The sequence below is a fragment of the Canis lupus genome, chromosome X, assembly GCF_011100685.1.
Source record: "Canis lupus familiaris isolate Mischka breed German Shepherd chromosome X, alternate assembly UU_Cfam_GSD_1.0, whole genome shotgun sequence".
Classification (NCBI taxonomy): domain Eukaryota; kingdom Metazoa; phylum Chordata; class Mammalia; order Carnivora; family Canidae; genus Canis; species Canis lupus.
In genome coordinates this window covers 60645727-60672766 of record NC_049260.1, presented here as the reverse complement: position 1 = coordinate 60672766, position 27040 = coordinate 60645727, and the positions used below count along the sequence as shown (strand labels likewise).

The window sequence follows — 27040 nt, the reverse complement described above, 5'->3', positions numbered from 1 at the left end:
TCTTTTGATGTGCACCGAGGCTCCTTCCACAGTTTGGATATTGTGGACATTGCTGCTATAAACATTGTGGTGCAGGTGTCCTGCCGCTTCACTGCATCTGTATCTTTGGGGTAAATCCCCAGCAGTGCAATTGCCAGATCATAGCATAGATATATTTTCAACTCTGAGAAAGCTCCACACAGTTTTCCAGAGAGGCTGCACCAGTTCATATTCCCACCAACAGTGCAAGAGGGTTCCTCCTTCTCTGCATCCTCTCCAAAATTTTTGTTTCCTATCTTGTTACTTTTCACCATTCTCATTGCTGTGAGGTGATACCTGATTGTGGTTCTGATGTTTATTTCCCTTATGGCAAGTGATGTGGAGCATTTTCTTATGTCCTTGTTGGCCATGTGTATATCTTATATGGTGAAATGCCTTTTCATGTCTTTTCCCCATTTCATGATTGGATTTTTTGTTTCTTGGATGTTAACTCTAATAAATTATTTATAGATCTTGGATATTAGCCCTTTACCTGATAGGTGATTTGCAAATATCTTCTCCTGTTCTGTGGGTTGTCTTTTAGTTTTGTTGACTGTTTCTTTTGCTGTGCAGAAACTTTTTATCTTAAGTCTCAATAATTCATTTTTGCTTTTGTTTCCTTTGCCTTCATAGATGTATATTGCAAGAAGTTGCTGTGGCCAAGTTCAAAAGGGTATTGCCTGTGTTCTCCTCTAGGATTTGATGGATTCTTGTATCACATTAGGATCTTTCATCCATTTTGAGTTTATATTTCTGTCTGGTGTAAGAGAATGGTCTAGTTTCATTCTTCTGCACGTGGCTGTCCAATTTTCCCAGCACCACTTATTGAAGAGACTGTCCTTTTTCCAGTGAATAGGCTCTCCTGCTTTGTTGAGTATTAGTTGACCATAGTTGAGGGCCCATTTCTTGGTCCTCTATCCTGTTCCATCTATGTGTCTGTTTTTGTGCCAGTACCACAGTCTTGATGATCTTGATTATCATAGCTTTGTAGTACAAGCTGAAATCCGGTATTGTGATGTCCCTGGCTCTGGTTTTCTTTTTCAGTATTCCCCTGGGTATTTGGGGTCTTTTCTGATTCCACACAAATCTTAAGATGATTTGGTCCCACTATCTGAAGAAAGTCCATGGTATTTTGATAGGGATTGCATTGAATGTATAAATTGTCCTGGGTAGCATAGATATTTTCACAATATTAATTCTTCCAATCCATGAGCATGGAATATTTTTCCATCTCTTTGCGTCTTCCTCAATTTCTTTCAGAAGTGTTCTATAGTTTTTAGGGTATAAATCTTTCCCATTTTGGTGAGGTTTATTCCTAGGTATCTCATGATTTTGGGTGCAATTGTAAATGGGACTGAGTCCTTAATTTCTCTTTCTTCAGTCTTAATGTTAGTGTATAGAAATGTCACTGATTGATTTCTGGGCATTGATTTTATATCCTACCACATTGCCAAGTTGCTGTATGAGTTCTAGCAATCTTGGGGTGGAGTCTTTGGGGTTTTCTATGTACAATATCATGTCATCTGCAAAGCAGGAGAGTTTGCCTTCTTCTTGGCCAATTTGAATGCCTTTTATTTATTTTTATTGTCTGATTGCTGAGGCTAGGACTTCTAGTACTATGTTGAATAGCAGTGGTGAGAGTGGACTTTTCTGTCGTGTTCCTGATCTTAGGGGAAAGGCTCCCAGTGTTTCCCCGTTGAGAATGATATTGGCTGTGGGCTTTTCGTAGATGGCTTTTAAGATGCTAAGGAATGCTCCCTCTATCCCTACTCTGAAGAGTTTTCATCAGGAATGGATGCTGTATTTTGTCAATGGTTTCTCTGTATCTATTGAGAGGATCATATGGTTTTTCTTTTTACTCTTGTTGATATGATCTATCACGTTCATTGTTTATGAGTGTTGAACCAAACTTGCATCCCAGGGATAAATCCCACTTGGTCATGGTGAATAATATTCTTGATGTACCATTGGATCCTATTGGCTAGTGTTTTGTTGAGAATTTTTACATTTGTGCTCATCAGGGATATTGGTCTGTAATTCTCCTTTTTGGTGGGGTCTTTGGTTTTGGAATTAAGGTGATGCTGGCCTCATAAAACAAGTTTGGAAATATTCCATCCTTTTCTCTCTTTCGGAACAGCTTTAGTAGAATAGGTATTGTTTCTTCATTAAATGTTTGATAGAATTCCCCTAGTATGCCATTTAGTCCTGGATTTTTGTGTCTTGGGAGGTTTTTGATGACTGCTTCAATTTCCTCCCTGGTTATTGACCTCTTCAGGTTTTCTGTTTCCTCCTGTTCCAGTTTTGGTGGTTTTTGGTTTTCTAGATATGCATCAATTTCTTCTAGACTGCCTAATTAATTGATGTGTAGCCACTCATTATATGTTTTTAAAATCGTTTGTATTTCCTTAGAATCAGTTGTGGTCTCTCCTCCTTCATTCGTAATTTTATTAATTTGACTCTTCTTTCTTTTCCTTTTAATAAGGCTGGCTATTGGTTTCTCTATCTTATTAATTCTTTCAAAGAACCACCTCCTTGTTTTGTTGATCTGTTCTACATTTTTTCTGGTCTCTATTTCATTGAGTTCTGCTCAAATCTTTATTAACTCTTTTCTTCTGCTTGATGTACAGTTTATTTTCTGTTCTTTCTCCAGTACCTGTAGGCCCAAGGATAGCTTGAGTATTTGAGTTTGAGTTTTTTCCAATTTTTTGAGGGATGTTTGTATTTCAATGTATTTCCCTCTTAGGACTGCTTTTGCTGTATCCCAAAGATTTTGAGTAGTTGTATCTTCATTTTCGTTTGTTTCCATGAATCTTCTTAATTCTTCTCTAATTTCCTGATCAACCCTTTCATCTTTTAGCAGGATGGTCTTTAACCTCTACGTGTTTGAGTTTCTTCCAAACTTCTGTGATTGAGTTCAAGTTTCAAAGCATTGTGGTCTGAAAATATGCAGGGGACAATCCCAGTCTTTTGGTATTGGTTAATACCTGATTTGTGACCCAGTATGTGGTCTATTCTGGAGAAAGCTCCATGTGCACTTGAAGAGAATGTGTATTTAGTTGCTTTCCAATGGAAAGTTCTGTATATATCTGTGAAATCTATCTGGTCCAATGTATCATTTCAACCTCTTTTTTGTTTGGAGATGCTATGCTTAGAAGACCTGTCATTTTCCAAAAGTGCCAAGTTGAATTTTCCTAGTATTAGTATACTATTATCTAACTATGTCTTTACTTTGGTTATTAACTGATTGACATACATGGAAGCTCCCACATTAGCGGCATAAATATTCATGATTGCTAGGTCCTCTTGTTGGATAGATCCTTTAAGTATGATATGGTGTCCCTCTTTATCTCTTACTACAGTCTCTGGTATAAACTTTAATAATTTCTGATATGCATAATGCTACCCCAGCTTTCTTTTGAGGACCATTTGAATGGTAAATGGTTCTCCAACCTTTTATTTTCAGGCTGTAGGTGTCCTTCTGTCTAAAATGAGTCTCTTGTAGACAGTAAATAGGTCTTGCTTTTTATCCAATCTGAAACCCTGTGCCTTTTGATGGGATCATTTAACCCATTCACGTTCAGAATTACTATTGAAAGGTATGAATTTAGAGTCATCGTAATGCCTATTCATTCCCTGTTTTTGTGGATAGTTTCTTTGGGCTTCCTCCTTCTTTTATAGGGTCCCCTTTAATATTTCTTGCAGAGCTGGTTTGTGGTCACATATTCTTTCAGTTTCTGCCTATCTTGCAAGCACTTTCTCTCTCCTAATCGGATGAGTGCCTTGCTGGGTAGAGTATTCTTGGCTGCATGTTCTTCTCATTTAGGAACCTGAATATATATCCTGCCAGTCCCTTCTGTCCTGCCAGATCTCTGTGGCCTGCTATTAATCTAATACTTCTCCCCATAAAGGTTAGGGATGTCTTGTCTCCTGCTCCTCTTGGAAACTAGCCCTTTATCTGATACGTCATTTGCAAATATCTTCTCCCATTCTGTAGGTTGTCTTTTAGTTTTGTTGACTGTATCCTTTGCAGTGCAAAAGCTTCTTATCTTGATGAAGTCCCAATAGTTCATTTTTGCTTTTTTTTCTCTTGCCTTCGTGGATGTATCTTGCAAGAAGTTACTGTGGCTGAGTTCAAAAAGGGAGTTGCCTGTGTTCTCCTCTAGGATTTTGATGGAATCTTGTCTCACATTTAGATCTTTCATCCATTTTGAGTTTATCTTTGTGTATGGTGTACGAGAATGGTCTAATTTCATTCTTCTGCATGTGGATGTCCAATTTTCCCAGCACCATTTATTGAAGAGACTGTCTTCCTTCCAGTGGATAGTCTTTCCTCCTTTATCGAATATTAGTTGGCCATAAAGTTCAGGGTCCACTTCTGGGTTCTCTATTCTGTTCCATTGATCTATGTGTCTGTTTCTGTGCCCGTACCACACTGTCTTGATGACCACAGCTTTGTAGTACAATATGAAATCTGGCATTGTGATGCTCCCAGATAGGGTTTTCTTTTTTAAAATTCCCCTGGCTATTTGGGGTCTTTTCTGATTCCACACAAATCTTAAAATAATTTGTTACAACTCTCTGAAGAAAGTCCATGGTATTTTGATAGGGATTGTATTAAACATGTAAATTGCCCTGGGTAACATTGACATTTTCACAATATTAATTATTCCAATCCATGAGCATGGAATATTTTTCCATCTCTTTGTGTCTTCCTCAATTTCTTTCAGAAGAGTTCTATAGTTTTTAGGGTATAGATCCTTTACCTCTTTGGTTAGGTTTATTCCTAGGTATCTTATGCTTTTGGGTGCAATTGTAAATGGGATTGACTCCTTAATTTCTCTTTCTTCAGTCTCATTGTTAGTGTATAGAAATGCCACTGACTTCTGCGTATTGATTTTGTATCCTGCCACGCTACCAAATTGCTGTATGAGTTCTAGCAATCTTGGGGTGGAGGCCTTTGGGTTTCCTATGTAGAGTGTCATGTCATCAGCGAAGAGGGAGACTTGGCCAACATGCACATGAGAAAATGCTCCGCATCACTTGCCATCAGGGAAATACAAATCAAAACCACAATGAGATACCACCTCACACCAGTGAGAATGTGGAAAATTAACAAGGCAGGAAACCAAAAATGTTGGAGAGGATGTGGAGAAAAGGGAACCCTCTTACACTGTTGGTGGGAATGTGAACTGGTGCAGCCACTCTGGAAAACTGTGTGGAGGTTCCTCAAAGAGTTAAAAATAGACCTGCCCTACGACCCAGCAATTGCACTGTTGGGGATTTATCCCAAAGATACAGATGCAATGAAACGCCGGGACACCTGCACCCCGATGTTTCTAGCAGCAATGTCCACACTAGCCAAACTGTGGAAGGAGCCTTGGTGTCCATCGAAAGATGAATGGATAAAGAATATGTGGTTTACGTATACAATGGAAAATTACTCAGCCATTAGAAATGACAAACACCCACCATTTGCTTCAACGTGGATTGAACTGGAGGGTATTATGCTGAGTGAAATAAGTCAGTTGGAGAAGGACAAACATTTTATGTTCTCGTTCATTTGGGGACTATAAATAATAGTGAAAGGGAATATAAGGGAAGGGAGAGGAAATGTGTGGGAAATGTTAGAAAGGGAGACATAACATAAAAACTCCTAACTCTGGGAAATGAACTAGGGGTGGTGGAAGGGGAGGAGGGTGGGGGATAGGGGTGAATGGGTGACGGGCACTGAGGGGGGCACTTGACGGCATGAGCACTGGGTGTTATTCTATATGTTGGCAAATTGAACACCAATAAAAAATAAATTTATTATAAAAAAATAAAAATAAATAAAATAAATAAATATGGAATTGTGATACCTCCAACATTTTTTTTTTTGCAAATTTGCTGTAGTATTTGGGATCTTCTGTGGCTCCATACAAATTTTAGGACTTTTTTGGTAGTTCTGAGAAAAATGTTGTTGGTATTTTGATAGCGATTACATTGAATCTGTAAAGTGCTTTAGGCAGTATAGGCATTTTTAACAATATTTCTTCTTCCAGTCCATGAGTTTAGACTCATTTGTTTCTAACAAATAGACTATTTGTTTCTCTCATCTTCAATTTCTTTTATCAATGTTTTAGAGTTTTCAGAGTACAGGTCTTTCTTCCTCAATATTTTATTACTTTGAGTGCTATTATAAATTGATTATTTTCTTAATTTATCTTTCTTTTTTTTTATCCTCATCATTACTGTAGAGAAATTGAACAGATGTCTGTATATTGACTTTGTATGCCGTGACCTTGCTGAATTCATTTATCACTTCTAGTAGTGTTTTTGGTGGAGTCTTTAGAGTTTTCTACATATAGTATCATGTTATCTACATATAGTGAAAATTATGCTTCTTCCTTACCAATTTGGGTGCTTTTTATTTCTTTTTTCTTTTCTGATTGCTATGGCTAGGACTTCCAGTACCATGCTGAATAAAAGTGGTGAGAGGAATTAGACCTGAGATTAAAAGAGAACAGCTGGAATGCTACAGAGAGAAAGGTTTTTGCTTCTCACAAGGTAGGAAGATGAAAAAAAGAAAAAAAGAAAAAAGCAGGGTGGGGGAACTGTGACTAGCAGGGCTAAAGTGGAGCAGTAAGAGCCTCTGGGGCAGGAGTTTTCCCTGATGGAAAAGGGCTTAGCAGGAAAATCAGCGAAAGTCTCAGGAGGGGCAGTGAAGCCTCAAGATTCCTGAAGCCACTATAAGAGGAGGGGTGTCCGGGGGTAAGGTCACTGCAAACCACAGTCTGATATTGGTAAAGGGCTGGAGTGCCACAGCCCTCCTGGGTATTTGGGAGAAGCCAGTCAGTTAGGTGAGCCAGCTCTGGAGCTCCCTTTACCCTAGAGCTCGGCAATGGAAGGAGGTGGCTTCGCCCTGTTCCATTCAGGAGAGGTGGTCCCTGGGAGTGTGGGTCCAGCAGCACAGAGCCCCGGATCCCAGGGCACCCCAGTGGACAAAGCCAGGGATCCTGCATACCCCCTGGTAGAGATAGAAGTGGGAAGGGTACAGGAAAGCAAGAACTCTCCTGCCGCTAGGTACCCCACAAGCTGTGCATGTCTGTGCACCCGCACCTGCCCCCAGAGCATCTAGGCCAGTGTAGACTGGGAGACTATGGTTACTTACTTACAGGCAGCTAGGCTCCAGAGCTGAAAATCTGGCCACCGCCATACTTTTTTCTTTCCTCTTTGTTTCACCTTGTGCCTCAGAGACGCTGGGCCTCTAGAGAAAAAAGGCATCACAGGATAAAAAGCCCAAACTGAGCCTATCTGGCAAGGGGCAGGGCATCTCCACCCAGGCAGAGATACCTGAGAAACAGTGCAGCAGATTCCTACCCCAGAAGAACTGATGGAAGTACAGGGAAAAGCAAGTTTACTTAACAAGCAGCACTAAAAAGTTCCAGAAATGAGCAAAAATATTATATAGAATGAGGGTCCTTTTTTTTAAATATTATGACTCATTTTTACATCACGCTAAAAATTTCCAATATATCTTCTCTTTTCTCATGTTAAATACAATATTTGACCAGCTCTTCATTTTTAAGTTACTTCCTTTTTGACTTTTATAGTTCTACAATTACATGTCTTAGATATATTTTACACTTATGAATTCCCTTCGATGTATTCGATTTCATTGTGGTAGATATACAAGATATGGGTATTTGTTTTTTCTTTTTTCTTTGTTCTGCCTCATTTTGTGTTACAATGGTGGACGTTAATAGCTTTTAAAACACAACCAACATACACCCAGAACCAAGTGGAACACCGTGTTGGTTTATTCTGTGAGATTATATTCTCTCTTCCTTCCTATTCTGCCCCCCTCTTTTATCTTGTTTATGTTTTGATGGTCAATGTTGGGGATTTATATAAGTATTGCTGATTTATATAAATTTGGTATGGAGCACCTTCTAACATACAGAACAAAATACCCCCAGAAACAAGAGGATCAACCACTAGGACCCCTCAGGTAGACTACATTCTCTCCCCACAACAACTTCCTCACCAACTCTACCCCCCATCTTTTTTATTTTTCCTCTTTTCTTTACTTCTTTCTTTTTCTTTTTTCTTCTTTGTTTTTTTTTCTTTTTAGTTTTACTACTTTGTTTTAAAATTGATTTATCAATTTAGTGGCCCTTTAGTTTTATTTTGTTCTGTTCTTTTTTTTAATATTCTACTCTCTGACTTCTTCAGAATCATATAGGGTGTATTTGCTTAGGTCATGGTTGACATCTTTGACTCAGCCCCCTCATACAGCCACTCTGCACTGGACAAAATGACAAGGAAGAATTAAAAAAAAAAGAACTGGAAGCAATACTCTCTGCCACAGAGTTACAGAATTTGGATTTCAATATGATGTCAGAAAGTCAATTCAGAAGTACAATTATAAACCTACCGGATGGCTCTGGAAAAAAAAAATGCAAAGCACTCTAGAGACATTGTTACTGCAGAATTGAGATCTAAGTAGGCCGAAATTTAAAATGGATTAAATTAGATGCAACCCCAACTGGATGTTCTAATGGCTAAGGTTAATTAGGCAGAAGAGAGAATGAGTGACATAGAAGACAAGTTGATGGTAAGAAAGTAAGCTGAGGAAAAAGGAGAAAAATAATTAAGAACCCATGAGGAAAGACTTAGGGAAATAATTGATAGCTTGAGAAGGAAGAATATACATCTATGTGGGATTCCAGGAGAGGCTAGAAAGAGAGGACCACAAAGTATATTTGAAAATATCATAGAGAACGTACCAATTCTGAGGAAGAAAACAGGCATTCAGTTCCATCAGAGAGGAGCCCTCACAAAATCAGGAAAAAACAGCACGTCAACATTTAATAGTGAAACTTGCAAATTTCAAACAGAAAGAGAAAATCCTTAAAGGAGCAAGAGACAAGAGATTCTTAGCTTATAAGGGGAGAATTATCAGATGAATAGAAGACCTCTCCACAGAGACCTGGCAGGCCAGAAAGGGCTGGCATGATATAGACAGGGTAGTAAAAGAGAAAAATATGCAGCCACAAATACTTTATCTACCAAGGCTGTCATTCAGAATACAAGGAGAGATAAAAACACTTCCAAAATAGACAGAAACTGAAAGAATATGTGTCCACCAAACCAGCTCTGCAAGAAATATTAAGGGGACTCTGAAAAAGAAAGAGAGAGCTCAAAGAAATAATCCACAAAACAGGGACTAAACTGGTAATACGATGACACTAAATTCATATCTTTCAATAGTTATTCTGAACGTGAAAGGGCTAAACTACCCCATCAAAAGATGCAGAGTATTGAACTGGATAAAAAGCAAGACCCATCTATATGCTGTGTACAAGAGACTCATTTTAGACTTGAGGACACTTCTAGCCTCAAAATGAATGGGTGTAGAACTACTTACCATTCAAATGGTCCTCAAAAGAAAGCTGGGGTAGCCATCCTCATATCAGATATTTAAAGTTTACCCCAAAGACTGTAGTAAGAGATGAAGAGGGACACTATATCATACTTAAACGGTCTATCCCACAAGAAGATCTAACACTCATGAATATTTATGCCCTTAATGTGGGAGCTTTCAAATATGTCAATCAATTAATAACCAAAGAAAAGAGACACTTAAATAATAATACACTAAAAGTAGGAGACCTCAACACTGCACTATCATCAAATGACAGATTTTCTAAGCAGAATATTGCCAAAGAAGCAAGGGCCTTAAATGGTACACTGGACCAAACAGATTTCACAGATATATACAGAACTTTCTATCCAAACACAAGTGAATACACATTTTTCTCAAGTGCAAATGGAACTTTCTCCAGAATACACCACATACTGGGTTACAAATAAGGTCTTAACAGATACCAAAAAATTTGGATTGTCCCCTGCATATTCTCAGACCACAATGCTTTGAAGCTAGGATTCAATCACAAGAAGAAATTTGGAAGAAACCCAAACACATGGAGGTTAAATCCTACTAAAAGATGCATGGGTCAACCAGGAAATTAGAGAATAATTTTAAAAGATTCATGGAAACTAATGCAAATGAAGATACAACCATTCAAAAGCTTTGGAATATAGCAAAGGAGGTCCTAAGCGGGAAATATATTGCAATACAAGCTTCCCTCAAGACATTGGAAAAAACTCAAATACACAAGCTAACCTCACACCTAAAGGAATTGGAGAAAAAACAGCAAGTAAAGCCTACACCAAATAGAAAGGAGATAATAAAGACTTGAGCAGAATTCAATGAAAAACAGACCAGAAGAACTGTAGAACAGATCAACAAAACCAGGAAGTGGTTCTTTGAAAGAGTTAATAAGAGAGGCAAACCACTAGCCAAACAAAATGTGAAAAACTCAAATTAATAATATCACAAATGAAAGAGGAGATATCACAACCAATACCAAGGAAATGATTTTAAAAACTTTATGAGCAGCTGTATGCTAACAAATTAGGCAATCTAGAAGAAATGGATGCTTTTATGGAAAACTACAAATTACCAAAACTGGAACAGGAAGAAATAGAAAACCTGAACAGGCCGATAACCAGCAAGGAAATTGAAGCAGTCATCAAAAACCTCCCAAGACACTAAAAAGTCCAGGGCCAGATGGATTCTCAGGGGAAATCTATCAAACATTTACAGAAGAAATATTACCTATGCTATTAAAGCAGTTTTGAAAGACTGAAAGGGACACAGTACTTCCAAATTTGTTTTATGAGGCCAGCTTCACCTTGATTCCAAAACCAGACAAAGACTCCATGAAAAAGGAGAATTATAGACCAATACCCCAGATAAACAAGGATGCAAAAATTCTCAACAAGATACTAGCCAATAGGATCCAACAATACATTAAGAAGATTATTCGCCATGACCAAGTGGGATTTATCCCCAGGATGCAAAGGTAGTTCAACACTGGTAAAACAATCAAAGTGATAGATCACATTAATAATAGAAAGTACAAAAAACATAAGATCCTCCCAATTGATGCAGAAAAAGAATTTGACAAAATACAGTATTGTTTCTTGATTAAAACTCTCCACAATATAAGGATAGAGGGAACATAGCTCAATATCCTAAAAGCCATCTATGAAAAGCCCACAGTGAATATCATTCTTAATAGCGGAAAATTCAGAGTTTTCTCCCTTAAGGCCAAGGACACATCAGGGATTTCCACTTTTACCAGTGTTGTTCAACATAATATTAGAAATTCTAGCCTCAGAAATCAGACAACAAAAAGAAATAAAAGCATTCAAATTGGCAAAGAAGAAGTCGATCTCTCCCTCTTCACCAATGACATGATACTGTACATAGAAAACCCAAAAGACTCCACCCCAAGATTGCTATAACTCATACAGCAATTCAGGAATTGGCAAGATACAAAATAAATGCACAGAAATCAGTGGCATTTCTATATACTAACAATGAGACTGAACAAAGAGAAATTGAGGAGTTAGTCCCATTTACAATTGCATGCAAAACCATAAGATACTTAGGAATAAACTTAACCAAAGAGGTAAAGGATTTATACCCTAAAAACTACAGAACACCTCTGAAAGAAATTGAGGAAGACAGAGATGGAGAAACATTCCATGCTTATGTATTGGAAGAATAAATATTGTGAAAATGTCTAGGCTACCCAGGGCAATTTACACGTTTAATGCAATCCCTATCAATATACCATGGACTTTCTTCAGAGAGTTGGAACAAATAATCTTAAGATTTGTATGCAATCAAAAAGACCCCGAATAGCCAGAGGAACATTGAAAGAGAAAAACAATTCTGGGGGCATCACAGTGTCTGATTTCAAGCTGTATTACAAAGCTGTGATCCTTAAGACAGTGTAGTACAGGCACAAAAAAGACACAGATCAATGGAACAGAATAGAGAACCCAGAAATGGTTCCTCAACTCTATGGTTAACTAATATTCGACAAAGCAGGAAAGACTATCCACTGGAAGGACAATCTCTTCAATAAATGGTGCTGGGAAAATTGAATAGCCACATGCAGAGGAATTAAACTAGATCATTCTCTTATACCATATACAAAGATAAACTCAAAATTGATGAAATATCTAAATGTGAGAGAAGAATCAATCAAAATCTTACATGAGTGGGAAATATCAGACAGGGTGACAGACGTGAGAGACTCCTAACTCCAGGAAATGAACTAGGGGTAACAGAAGGAGAGGTGGGCCGGGGATGGGGTGACTGGGTGACGGGCACTGAGGGGGACACTTGATGAGATGAGCACTGGGTGTTATGCTATATGTTGGCAAATTGAACTCCTATAAAAAATATACAAAAAATAAATAAAATAAATAATAAATAAATAATAAATCCTAGAGGATTTTGAACCTTCACCACAGTAACTTCTTGCAGGATACAGCTTTAAAGGCAAAGGAAACAAAAGCGAAAATGAACAATTGGGACTTAATCAGGATAAAAACTTCTGCACAGCAAAAGACATAGTCAATAATATTAAAAGACAGGATGGCAGAAGATATTTGCAAATGACATATCAGATAAAAGGCTAGTATCCAAGATCTATAAAGAATTTACTAAACTCAACACCCAAGAAACAAACAATCCAGTCATGAAATTGGAAGAAGACATGAGCAGACATTTCACCAAAGAAGACCTATGCGTGGCCAACAAGCACATGAGAAAATGCTACACATCACTTGCCATCGGGGAAGTACAAATCAAAACCATAATGAGATACCACCTCACACCAGTGAGAATGATGAAAATTAACAAGACAGGAAACATCAAATGGTAGAGAGGATGTGGAGCAAGGGGAACCCTCTTGCATGTTGGTGGGAATGCAAATTGGTACAGCTACTCTGGAAAACAGTGTGGAGGTTCCTCAAAAACTTAAAAATAGAACTACCGTATGACCCAGCAATTGCACTACTGGGTATCTACCCCAAAGATACAGATGTAGTGAAATGCTGGGATACCTGCACCCCATTGTTCATAGCAGGAATGTCCACAATAGCCAAACTGTGGAAGGAACCATGATGCCCTTCGACAGATGAATGGATAAAGAACATGTGGTCTATGTATACAATGGAATATTACTCAGCCATTAGAAAGGATGAATATTCACCATTTGCTTTGATCTGGATGGAACTGAAGAGTATTATGCTGAATGAAATAAGTCAATCGGAGAAAGACCATCATCTTATGGCTTCACTCATATGGCTAATATAAGAAATAGTTAAAGGGATTATAATGGAAAGGAGGGGAACTGAGTAGGAAAAATAGACAGGGAGACAAAACATGAGAGACTCCTAACTCTGGGAAACAAAGGGTTGCAGAAGGGAAGGTAGGCAGGAGGTTGGGGTAACTGGTTGACGGGCACTGAGGAGGGCACTTGATGGGATGAGCACTGGGTGTTATACTACATGTTGGCAAATCGAAGTTAAATAAAATCGAATGAAAAAAATAAATGAAAAAAATAAAAGTGGTGAGAGTAGACATCTTTATCTTGTTCTTAACTTTATGGGAGAAGGTCCCAGTTTGTCATCATTGATTATGATTAAAATCTATTTTAAATCTTTGATGTTCAATGCACTGGATAACATGTGGCCATGAGTAACTCAAAGGTGGCTAGTGTAATTGAAGGACAGAATTATTTTATTTTATTTTATTTTATTTTATTTTATTTTATTTTATTTTATTTTATTATTTTATTTTATTTTATTTTATTTTATTTTTTTATTAATTTACAGTTTAGTTTAAATAACCACACATGGCTAGTGGCTACCATATTGAACAGCAAGAATAATGTAGGGATGTTGACTTCAATGATCTGTACAATCTGTCCTAGGTGGTCTATGCTATTCTGTTCAACAGGTTTCATTCAAACTTATCTGAAATTGTTAATGTACCCTGACCTCTCCAGAAATGATAATCCAGATTTCTTTATACTCATGGGGTAGACCTGAGGCAGGAGGAGGGAAAGTGTTCAAAGCCATATTTTCACAGCTAGATTGTTTTTTTATTTTTTATTTAATTTCAATTTAGTTAACATATAGTGTATTATTAATTTCAGAGGCAGAATTTAGTGATTCATCAATTGCATAGAACACCCAGTACTTATTACATCAAGTTCCCCCTTTTTATTTACTTTTTTATTTAAATTCAATTTGCCAACATACAGTATAACACCCAATGCTCATCCCATCAAGTGCCCTCCTCAGTGCCCATCACCCAGTTACCCCATCCTCCAACCCACCTCCCCTTGCACAACCATTTGTTTATTTCCCAGAGTTACGAGTCTCTCATGGTTTGCCTCCCTCTCTAATTTTTCCCACTCACTTCCCCTCCTTTCCCTTATAATTGCTTTCATTATTTCTTATATTTCACATATGAGTGAAATCATATGGTATTTAGACTGATATTTTATTGTATCTGAGTTTCCATAAGCTCAAATGAAAGGATGAATCAAAGGCATCCCAGTCTTTGTGAATGAACGTACATGTGTGTATATCAGTGTGCTATGAGTATAGTAACACTTTATCTTCCCTTCAAAAGTGTCATTACTATTGATTGTGAAACAATTTCAGTTCTGGAAGGAAAAAATATGATTCCTCTTGATTTAGTGGTAAAATGAATACATCTTGAGACAGTCTCTCTCTCTGGCTTCAGTTTTCTCATCTGAAATATAAGAGAGTTGGACTAGATTTATTTATTTGACATACCAAATAAGTCAGTAAGCTAACAGCTTGGGACAGAATCATTAATTAGACCTGTGATACCCTTGGGAATTCAATTGAATAAAAAGTCTGAACAAAATGATTTTAAGGTCAGTTTTCAGCTCTGTGAGCCCATGTAAGCTATGAATCTTCTGGCTCATAGTTAATGTATGAATGTCATATGAATGAAAATCCTTCTCCAAAGTCCTACTTCACTAAGAGAGAGCCCCCATCCAATTGCATGTTATTTCCCCTCTTCCTTACCATTCCCTACTTGATATTTTCCAACTCAGTAGTAAAGTAAGAACTGAAAGAGTCTGGGAAAATGGGAACGAATAGTGAGAAAGCAGCAGAGAGGCAACAGCTTGAGCATTTTACCATATCCTGAGATGACAGATACTAGATTATGTGATGAAGATAACAGAAAGGAGGATAAAAGATGGAAATGTGAAGGAAGAAGATAAGTAATATGCTCTCAATTATATCAAACATGGTATAAATTGATGCAGCTATACAGGGGAAAGATCCAAATGGGTATGGGTGGGGCACTGTCCTTCCCATCACTCAGGAAGCAGAGAAGGAGTTAAGGAAAGAGATAAGTAGGGGAGCACACAGAATCAGCACAGGGCATCCCCTCTCTGTCACAACTATTGTGGTCCTATCTTGAAGATCAAATATATAACCCCTCTCTCTTTTCTTCCTTACCTGAGTATAAACTTCTTTTCCACCATAGCTCAAGATGACTGTAAAAGTCCAGTCTAGAAGGGAAGTGACAACTCATCCTCTGCCTCCCTTATTACCTTTTCCCTTGGTCTCTAAGAATCCAAACTCAGCTGAAGAAATTCCAGTTATACTGTCACTTTAGTTAGTAAAACTCCCCAGGGGAGGATTAAAGAGTCTGGTCTTGGATCCAAATATTATCTCCCCCTTAAATTTACTTGGATGGCCTTTTCCTCCATCAACCACCAAAACTAAGAATTCTATGAAACAAAAAGAAGATTTCAAAATTCTTAGTTCCCTGGCCTCAGGTTTCCTGTAATATAATTCAGGTACCTACAGATGCAAAGTTTGGGTAAATGTCTTTGTTTCTGGAGCAAGTAGCAAGCCAGTGGGCTATATTGCTGAGCTCATGTTTTACTGAGTACCTAATTAATTATTAATTAGTAGTTATGGGACCATGTTTAAAAGGTGTTAAAGTGAACTTACTTATACCCATCCCCATATAGTCCACCTTTATTTAACTCTATATAATTGATGTAATCAACTCACACCAGGGTCTCATCCATTTTGTTCATAACATCAAGGTGCCACCCCAAGTTCCAATCAAGACCTAGCAGACTGCTATATCCTTATTCTCCAGAAGACAGACAGAGCATCTCATTATTCCAACACCCCAGAGCCTAGCCAAAATCTATGAGTATTTACCTGCCTTCCAAACTCCTAACACAGGACCACTGACAGCAAGCCCACTGATTCCAGGTCATTGCCGGTGTGACAGAAACAAAACTACCTTTAATCTAGTGGAGGCAATGTCTGTTATGGGGATTTTGTGAAATGAAACTCAAACTAAGAAAATTATTTTCCAGAACATAAGGCACCAAAAAGAAAAAGGCTCTTTAGAATGTGGATAGAGCCACAAGTGTAATAAAGGAAAGAGAGACAGAGAAAGGGGGGGGGGAGTGAAATTTCTTTTGCCTAAAATCAAGTTTCACATAATGGCAGTTAGATTAGCATATACTGGTAAGATTGTCTTTCTCCACCTACAAATACTCTAACCATAAAAATTAGAGAGAACTAAGCTGAACAGAGTATACTCATTCCTGCTTCCTATCTCAGAGCAGCTACAAGATTTCCTGAGGATTATGTTGCTGGAGCTAAGCATAAAAGCTTATTTATATACACAACAACTTGCAAGTCTCCAGTTTCTATTCTTCCTCCTTCCCTCTACCCTCCCCTCCCCCACTTTGCACCAGAAAAGTCAAACAGGCGTGCTTTACAGTTTGAGGACTAATCTGAAAAGCGGAAGAAGAATCTGTACACTGGCTAGCATATGTGCCCTTGCCTCTTTCTTCTTGAAAATTGCAGCAACTCATCTTTTCAAAGAAGCTTGCCTAAAGAACAGGCACTCTGTAAATGGAGTGTGCTTTGAGGCCCTTCAGGGTATTCAGATTCATTGTACAGCTCACCAAGAAGTTTAGCTCTACAAGGGACGGGTAGATTGGATTTAATGAAGACTTGGAGCTTGCTTCTCAGAATAAATGCAAAAGGACCCCAAACTCTCAATCTTGAAGGTAGCAGGTAAGATTTGATGTTTCAATTGCTATGACTAAAACAGTATGTAGTAAAATTCTGCTATCGGCAGATTTTAGCAAATTCCCAGTTTAGGGATAACTAATCTGCCTTGCCTGCTTTCAATTAGGCTGCTACCGTGAATTCTCTCTCCTTTATTTATTGGCCAGATATTTGATAATCTAATCAGTCTGTCAACAATTATTGCTTAGTGCTTCTGCTAGGGGCTCGATGTGGCAAAATATAGAGGGGACACTACCCAAGCCTCCAGCACCTTCACAATTAAGTTAGAGATATAAGACATACTTTAGAATCCTATTTTAAGGGCTCAGTGAGATTTCTCTAATCTGTTGTGATGGTGTCCTTCATTGTGGAAAGAAAATAGTGACTGATAAAAGTTAAACAAATAGTGAAGAATGACCTGGTATATTTACAAAGTACTTTCACATTCATTATCCTACTTGAACCTCTCAACATCCTGCATTTTATACAGAGTAAGTATGACAATCCCTGTTTTGCAAATAAGGAAATAGAGGCATTAACAAATTTTCTAACAAACACCATACAACTAGAAATCGACAAGTTGTAACTAGCTACTGCAAATAGATAGCTCTCACAACTATAAATGAATATAAGGAAATTGCATGATCTATTTAATAACTTAGACATATCTGACATAGACCAGGTCTATGCAGAGCCAACACTTCATACATTTCGATCAAAATCTTTGGCCAGGAGCATAATTCTACTTAGCAGCAAAGCAGCTCTTTTCAAGGGTAAACAAATGGATTGGTGAGTACCATCCTTAGAGAAAAGGGGGAAAATCCTTAAATTTAGTAGTTCTGCCCTTCAGTGCTCTGATTGTTTTGAAGACTAGAAAGAGGCCATGACATCATGTATTTATGTACTGAGTATTCTAAAACAAAATGTAAGTAAACCAGGACTTGAGGCTGCATAGTTTTCAAATATATTAGCGAAATTTGCTTCTAGATAATTTTGTTTATAGTATCTATTGCAATCATTCAAAAATATTTTCTATTGTTTTACTCTTACTTGCCTAATTAGAACTAAAAGTGGTCTCTGTTTATATAGAAAATAAATGACCTCAGGTACTACATTTATGTCTTTAATATACACTTAATATAAACTGCTCCCCAGATCCCCATAATATTTAAATGACTGCACTAGTTAATTAATTCCTGCAAATAGCATAAATCACCCTGGGAGTCAGTGAACCCAAACAGAATAGGTTAAAGAAAGTTTTCAGGTTGAGTCCAGTACAAACCCAGCATTTTAGTGTCTTCCTAGCCCAGAATCATCAATTTCATTTTTTCTACTTTCTCTCTCTTACCTTAATCAAACTTTTGATGTGTTTAAGAAGTATTTGTCTGGCATAAAAGCAAGATTCTACCATGGTACATAAAATTATAAATTTGCCTGTGCAGTATCACTGGCTAATAAGGTATTAAAAGGAGGGCACTGATCCTTAAAAAACATATCTAATCTTGTGGATTTGATGCCATGAAAGCTAATTATCATAATCCCTTAAATAATTTAGCTCTGCATAGACCTCTACTTTGATCCATTTTGTTATTTCTTATGTTCTTATTAAAAATCTCAAATCTGAAAAAAAATCTCAAATCTGTTGTAATCCAGTTAAGCAAGTGTCAGTTAAGCTCAACACATTATGTGGCACAAAAGTAAAATGTAGTTCCTGCCGTTGGGGAATTTACAATATTGGTGGGCATACAAGACCCACAGAACATAAAAATATGAGACAGTAAACCAGTGTTATATTTGTAATGGTTAATGAGTTTAGAGAAGAAAGAGAGAAGTGGGCTGGGTTAAGTGGAGAAGGTTTCATAGAGGAGGAAAAAATGAGATAGGCCTAAAATAATATCTAGGATATGGAGAAGTTGGTGAGTGATTAGATATAGGCAGCATAGGAAAGTCAGATCTGTCCCTGAAATTTTGAACCTGTGGTATCTGGGCAGTGTTGCTACTACTATTCATAGAATTAGGTAATTTGGGAATGGAAGTGTGGAGTGTAGGACATGATGAGTTCTGTTTTTGACCTATTGAGTTTAAGGAGATGGCAAAAATTCCAAGAAATAATGTCTTATGGATGATTGGAAACAATGGCCCTGAATATGAAAGATGGGTAAATGGTAGAGGCCAAAGTTAAATCTGAGGAGTGTAACAGCCAATGCCATAAGATTGGCTCATTCTAGAGAAAACAAATCTAACAGATGACCAAGGGCTGAAACCTATACAGTTCATACACTTTTGGTTAAGAGAAAGAAGTCCTGAGAATTAAGAGCCACAGAAATAAAATTCTTCTCTGCAAAATATACCAAGAGTTTTGGAAGAAAGTATTAGGTTATTTGTTCTTTTAAACTTCATCTCCCCAATAGTAACTAGCATAGTGCCTTAGACATACCATGAGCACCGAATAACTATTAAGTTTTTCTAATATAAATAAGCAAGGAGATATTTTGCTTCAAGTATCTTTCAAATTGGACTCTGTCATAAACTCTGCATCTTTAAACTACCTTCCTGCATAGATTTCAATGGGAAGGAAACTGGGCCTGGATAACTGGGACTTCCTCCTAGATTTGCCTTTTAATCAGCTATATGTTCTCTAGCAAGTTATTTCTTGATTTCCTCATATATCCAATGCAATAATGAGCTTATAGAGATATTTTTCAGATCTGCTAAAATGATAAATATGAAAGCAACTTGAAAATAAAAACCACCATCCAAAAAGATTTTGTTTAAATTCCACTCTAGGAGAATAAGACACATAACAAGACTGATTGCATGTAGAGGGAGTAGACCCTGTTACTTTCTGCTCCCAATATTGCACCTTTAAACAGGGACCTCACTCAAAGTAAGCATCAGCAATCTTATCCTACTTTTAAGATGTAAGTAGGAGCCAACCTTCTGATTACCACTAATTCTACCATACCTGTGCAAGCCTCAATGTGAATGCCAATTTGTTCATTTGCATTGAGGAAATACAACTGCTAAGAAGTCTGATGTACTCATAGCAGGTGGTAGTACATCCTCATCCTTACAGAAAAGGCAACAAAGTAAGCCATTAACCTGATTCAATAAATCCAGACATCTTTGTTCTGTTAATTCATGTTACAGTACTGGTGCCGATTATAATTACTTTTGCTTTCAACTGGTAATTCTTCATATTTGGTAGAAAAGACCACTGTATAAACACTACAGAATTCATCTACCCTGCTTCCTCATTTCATCCCATTCCACCCTATTCCATAATAATTCCTCTTTTTGGGGGCCACCAGTTTTTCTTCTGTATTTAGGAGAGAAAAATAGAGAGAAAAATCTTTAAATGTTTGAGAAAAGTTAGTAAGAGAGGGGTCCTGGCAGAAATAAGGGGAAAGAGACAAAACAGAAGAGTAAACATAGACCCTTGAACACTTAGAGTTGATTTTCCTTTTGATGAATAAAATATCATTACCATATTTACAGTGTTTGTGTAATCAATACATCCCAGACATTTGAGCTTCTACTTAAATGTAGCTAATGGAAAAGGAAAAGGAGCTGAAGTCTAGACTCAGAATCCCCTGGAACATTCAGGCTTTCTTTTATTTTTTATCAATCCCTCTTTAAAAAGGAAAGAAAAAATCCAATTTGGAATCACATTTTGAGAAATCTAACATGTAAGACTTACTGAGATTTCTCCTCTATCTCAGATTAACTTTGTTTTTACATACGGTTGTCCTTGTGTTGTCATGGATTTAGCATTAAGTGGAATTAAGCTAACAATGACAACACTAAAACATCTCTGACACATCTTATATACTTATTGTAAAGTCCCTAGGAAGTTCAGGCCTCAGAAAATATAAAAAGCTTCTTTTCATTCCAAATTAGTTACCTATTATGTTTAATCTGAATTTGAATTCTTACTTAAGACAAAGGCCTTCAATACAAGGCAGTCCCCTAGAGAACAATTATCCTGCTTCTAAGATCCAGGCATCTAAATTCCAAGAAGTTAGATACAGGCCTCAGAATCAACTGTGAGCAATGGCCTCAGAACTTAGGTGGATTCCAAGTTGCTGGTAATTTGGTAGAGAACAAGTATCCCTCTCAGAAAGTAGACCCTCTAGTTAATGCTTTACAAAAAGTTCAAAAGCATATAAGCTGTCTGTAACATATTTCTATCACTCAGACTAAGGGTAGAACTATCTTCTACCACAAACACTCATGCACTCCTTAATACCTCTATTGCTATTTTGTGACTGTGCAGTCCCACAAACACTCATGCACTCCTTAATACCTCTATTGCTATTTTGCGACTTGCATTTCCCTTCAAGTCTGTTTTCATGCATCACTTTATTCTGATTATACAGGATAAAACATTTGTGTCATAGTATTATGTAAAGGGACACACTGTGTCATTAGCTCTGAATGCCACAGTCCAGGTTCTTTTCAGGCTCAACTCTTTCTTTGGTTTGGAATCCAGCTGTCTGACAAGAGTGTCCCAATTTGATTGATATAATGTTCGCCCCTTATCAATAAATAAGCTATCTGAGAAAAAACATCTTTGAGTTGTCAACAATGCAGTATTGACTCCCCTGTACTTTCTAATACCAGTGCAAATGCTGTTAAGCATTTTCATGGAAATGCCAAGTTTAAAAGCTAATTATTGGATAATAAGGCTACTGTGATGACAGGTTGGTCTTTCTACTCCCTTCTCCAAAATTATTTATTGCCATGGAATAAAGCCACTGAAATTATTACTGCAAGCTTGGTTGTTTATAGATTAAAACCTGATAGAGGACATGTAGCTTTGCTCCAATTATGGCCATTCACTCAATAAACATTTATTGCACATTTTCTATGTCCAAAAGTTTGTGATAAGCGAGCTTATTGGTTCACAGAGCTTAGGAATTCACAATCTACCTAGGGAAAGAAGATTCTTACACATTACAAGCTACAAGATAGTAGAATACTGACTGACATATAATTGGTACCGGTGATAAACATAATTCAAGTTGAAAGAAGAGAGATAGGAGTATAGAATGGGGTGGTCACCAATGTTTATAGCAGCAATGTCCACAATAGCCAAACTGTGGAAGGACCCTTGGTGTCCATCGAAAGATGAATGGATAAAGAAGATGTGGTATATGTACACAATGGAATATTACTCAGCCATTAGAAACGACAAATACCCACCATTTGCTTTGACATGGATGGAACTGGAGGGTATTATGGTGAATGAAATAAGTCAACCAGAGAAGGACAAACATTATATGGTCTCATGCACTTGGGGAATATAAAAATTAATGAAAGGAAATAAAGGGAAAGGAGAGAAAATGAGTGAAAATATCAGTGAGGGTGACAAAACATGAGAGACATCTAACTCTGGAAATAAACAAGGGGTAGTGGAAAGGGACGTGGGTAAGGGGTTGGGGTGACTGGGTGATGGGCACTGAGGGGGGCACTTGGCGGGATGAGCACTGGGTGTTATACTATATGTTGGCAAATTGAACTCCAATAAAAAAATTAAAAATAAACAAATAAAAGAATGGGGTGGTCAAAGTAAGTGTCAGGAAGCGGAACCTGAGCTGAGCTTAGTATTAGTAGGAAACAGATTCATAAAAATTTACAATTGTATACTGCTTTATATTTTACAAAACAGTTATATTTGCTCATTCTCCTATTTATTATTCATCCATTCAACAAACACTTGTTGTATCAAAACATTAATAAAACATTGTCCCAGCTTATTAACTTGATTGGGGGGAAATCCCTTCGCAACGTGTGTGTGTGTGTGTACTTTGATATCAAGTTGTACACTTTAAATATCTTGCAATTTTATTTGTCAATTACACCTCAATAAAGCTGGGGAAAAATTATCTCTCACCTCCCTGAGCTTACCTTTACAGGATAAGCATCACAAATAACTTTCTCCATTTGACAATAAGGTACATGGAGGATAGCAAAAAGGGCACTGGGGAGTTGGCCAAATAAAAGTAGGGCCCCTTTGAGCTGTAATTTCATGAAAAACAAGTTTCCTGCATCTTGCCACTGCTCAGCAGAAGTATCTGCTTTAGAAGACTGAGCCCCAAGTCACAACCTCCCCCACTTCCTCTTCTGCTTTAGCCCTGCCCTCATCTCCCCATCCCTGTTGGCAATCATCCAACAGATACAGACCATCCGGTGCATGCTAGCATTTACTAGAAAGGTAAAGGAAGTCTTGGGGGAGGCATCAAATTTAGTACAATCATAAAATTCCATCCAAGTACTGATTTAATCTTTCAGTTGCTCCTGTTGAGTCAATTAAAAAACACTCATCATCAGTTTCACCCAAACCTTATAGTCAGACACATCCTTGGGTCTTTGGATTCTCATCAATCTCTGACCTACACCACTTTGAAACCAATACCACACAGTTATTCCTCCAAAGTTGCTTCAGCCCCAACAAACTACTTTTGCTTTTTTTGTTTTAAGCCCTTTGCCTTCTTTAGTTTCTTAAATGTGTGGATTCATCTGCTTCACTCCCCTTACTTTCTTTTCCAGTGATTTGTAGTGTTCATCCAGAGGTCACGGTCCTCTATACTACACCTGATTTTTCAGATTTCTTTTTAATAGACTTTACCCTGCTAGTGAAGTCTATATTTCACTCCCACTTTATGCCATTTTCTAGATGCCTGCACAATAGCACCAATGCTTCCACATCAAAAGCTTGTTTCTACCTCCACCTCCCTAGACCCACACCTTGGGAAATCAAATACTGTATTTCTCAAAAGCACCTACTACCACAATTATTCTTTCAAAGTTGCTCAATTATGAGAGGAAGAAAGCAGAACTGAATAAACTGACTCACTGTCATTAATAGGGCCACTGTCTAAATGGGTATGTCAGACATGCAATCAAAAAGAGTGATTACAGCCCTGTAATAAATAATAGAACCATGAACAAGGGAACATTTGTAAAGAATAACAACTTCAACTTGAATCTTGGAGTATATGTAGAAATTTGCCAAGTTCACCCCTTTGACCATGTAAGGGTGAAAGAGGATACATAGTTTGAGTATCCTCAAGTAGACAAGGCATGATAAGGAACCTGATCTAAGTTGGTGGGAGAAGGCCAGGAGATACTGTAAAATAATAATCAATAGAACATTGAGTTCACACATGAGGAATGAGGTCAAAGAAGATCAAATATGTCTACCCTGATCATATTTGCTGAAGTAACTGGAAGACGTTTAATGTTAATGAAAAATAAATAAAAGTCAGTTGGAACAGTTTATTTGGGAGGGAAGATAATATATATGTCTTTAAGCATGTTAAAATTGAGAAAAAAGCCTAAGATCCAAGAAGAGCAATCTTATAGGCAGTTGAAAATGAGACTAAAGTTCAGGTGAGTAGTTTGTGGGTGAGACAGACATTTGAGTCATCCACATGAAAGTGGTCTTTTTAAACCATGGGAGTTGATAGTTATTCAAGGGAAAGAGAGAAGCAAAGAGCTAAACATCAAACATTTGCATATCAGAGACCTTGGATACACTAACAACCTCAATTGTCTATCTGAAAAACCTATCACTGATGAAGGGAGACCAAAAAGAAAAGTAGCAGTGTGGTAGCAGAACTGGACTGAAGTTTGTAATGCCTGGGTTTTAGTTCCAGCCCTGCCATTAACCATATGCTCTTGAGCAAGTCATCACCACTCCACTCACATTCCCAGGTTTCATTTTTTCACATGTAGAAGTCCATTGGAACAGGATTTTAAAGATCACTTCTGCCTCGTACTACACTTCTTGGAATAACAAAAAGGCACATTCTGCTGACATGGCTGAATAATATAATTTTTTTAAAGAATGGCATAGAATCTCTCCAGACATTAATTATGTTCCTGCCATGTATGCAAAGTACTATGCTAACCACTCTAGAAGAAAACTGGGGAAGTATAAAATAGGAAGTAAAATGGGAAAAATAAAACATAAAGATATGGCCCCTGTTTTCAAGGAACTTGCAATCTAGGTGAACTTACTGGTTTCACTTTCAGTTGATTTACAGTAAGTCATAATTCTGCTGCCAGACTTGTGTATCACTTTAGTTGGAGGAGAAACAATCAGTTTAAATTTAGCTCTCATACAAAGTTGTCCTTATTAATTTTTTTGCTTTGGTAAAATATTCTGAGAAAAATTCCTGTTCCTGTTTCAAAAGTTACACCAAAGGAAAAATAAGAAGTAATATAATAAAAGAACTATACACTAAGGTGATTCAATAAAACAATTTTGAAATGAGTTTGTCTGATTCAACACATTCATTGAGCAAAAAGTGTAATGTTCCTTGCTAAGTTTTATAGAAACTATTCATATTAATTGGATCTGGTCTTTGTCCTCAAAAAAGTCTATAATTCAGTAGTAGAGATTATCACTCTACTAAGTATAGAGTATAAGTATATATAAGTATATATAAGTATATATATAAGAGTAGAGTATATTTACTTTGTAAATATACAAAGTACTATAAGAAAAAATAAAAAGGAGCAGAAATACAAAACTGAATACTCTAGTTGAACCATTGGCCACTGTGCTCAACTGCTCTCCAAGGTTCTAACATCCTGAGAATACCCTGTACTTACCCCTCTTACTTCTTCCTTCCACATCTAACCTTTCTACTAACCCTCTCTTCACTATGCCCTTGAGAGCCTCCTTTCCTTATCCCAAATCTCTTCAAATAATTCTCCCACCACCTCATTGCCTTATGTGAAACCTGATCCTCCCCATCAAAAGTAAACTGCTTATTTTTCTACATCCCATCTACTGTGAGACCTCAAGAGACTGTTGGATGTCTTCTGGCTTTCTAGTGCCAAGTTTAACCATTACTCTTCTACCATAAGGCAAATGCCATTCACCTATGCCACCCTTTAATCTTCCTTATTAATATCACCATCTATTGACCTCCTAGTTATTTTTTCTTAATTCACTGAATAATTTAGCATTTGGCTTATAGTCTCCCTCTCTACCCTAAACCCTGCTATCACCTTTGTATCTTCACCTTTCATATAAACAACCAACCTAGTAAACTGACTTCAAATTTCTTGACCTCCTTATCTAGAACATCCATTCGCATTCCACCTTACCTACTCATTCTATGGCCACACTCAGAGCCTCATTTATTATCACACGACTGAAATCTTAAACTCCAGTGTACCACACTCTGTGATCATGTCTGGTTCCACATCCTCATGAAAGCCTAAAAACTAGGACACAGCTAAGTTACTTTTTGTCCTGTCATTTCATATGGTAAAGAGTGCCCAGATATCACCGGTAGAATTCTTCAAACAATTGAATACACCTTAGAGAAGCAAAATTGATATTATGCTAACAGATTTACAGTAACAGAAGAGATTTTAAGAAGAAATTTAGTACAGAATAGTGGGAAGAAATTTATATTTGCTCCTCTAGGCAATCAGGAGACTCTGAGAATGGAGAATGCATGATCAAGATGGTGTTAGTGAGAGCCACTTCCTCACTGCTCATTTATGAACAAATTAAAGCTTGCTTTCCACACGTATACCTAGTCTGTTCTTTTTCTTTCTCTCTCTCTTCTTTCTTTCTTTTTTTTTAAATTTTTTTATGATAGTCACAGAGAGAGAGAGAGAGAGAGAGAGGCAGAGACACAGGCAGAGGGAGAAGCAGGCTCCATGCACCGGGAGCCTGACGTGGGATTCGATCCCGGGTCTCCGGGATTGCGCCCTGGGCCAAAGGCAGGCTCCAAACCGCTGCGCCACCCAGGGATCCCTCTTCTTTCTTTCGTTCATTCGTTCATCCTTCCTTCCTTCCTTTCTTTTATCCTTTCCTTCTTTCTTTTTAGTTCTAAATTCAATAAAACAGTAGATTTCTTGACTCACATGTAAGAAACTATCCAAACTTAGGAGCAGGAGCCAAGAGTAGGAGGACCCTAGGCTTGCCTCATCCCACAAACACAACTAAGTAAATATCAAATCATTCTGAATACCCATGAAATCAATCTGAGGA

At 37.5% G+C, this 27040-nt stretch overlaps 1 protein-coding gene across 2 annotated transcripts in view; it reads left to right on the top strand.

The window, feature by feature from the left end:
* The first annotated feature begins 16731 nt into the window (after positions 1-16731).
* CYSLTR1 (cysteinyl leukotriene receptor 1) overlaps positions 16732-27040 on the top strand; it is a 50821-nt gene continuing 40512 nt past the window's right edge. For both annotated transcript variants that reach the window (XM_038586537.1, XM_038586538.1), the window contains exon 1: positions 16732-17025. The gene's annotated coding sequence lies outside the window, so the exon portion shown is untranslated. The remainder of the gene's footprint in view (positions 17026-27040) is intronic.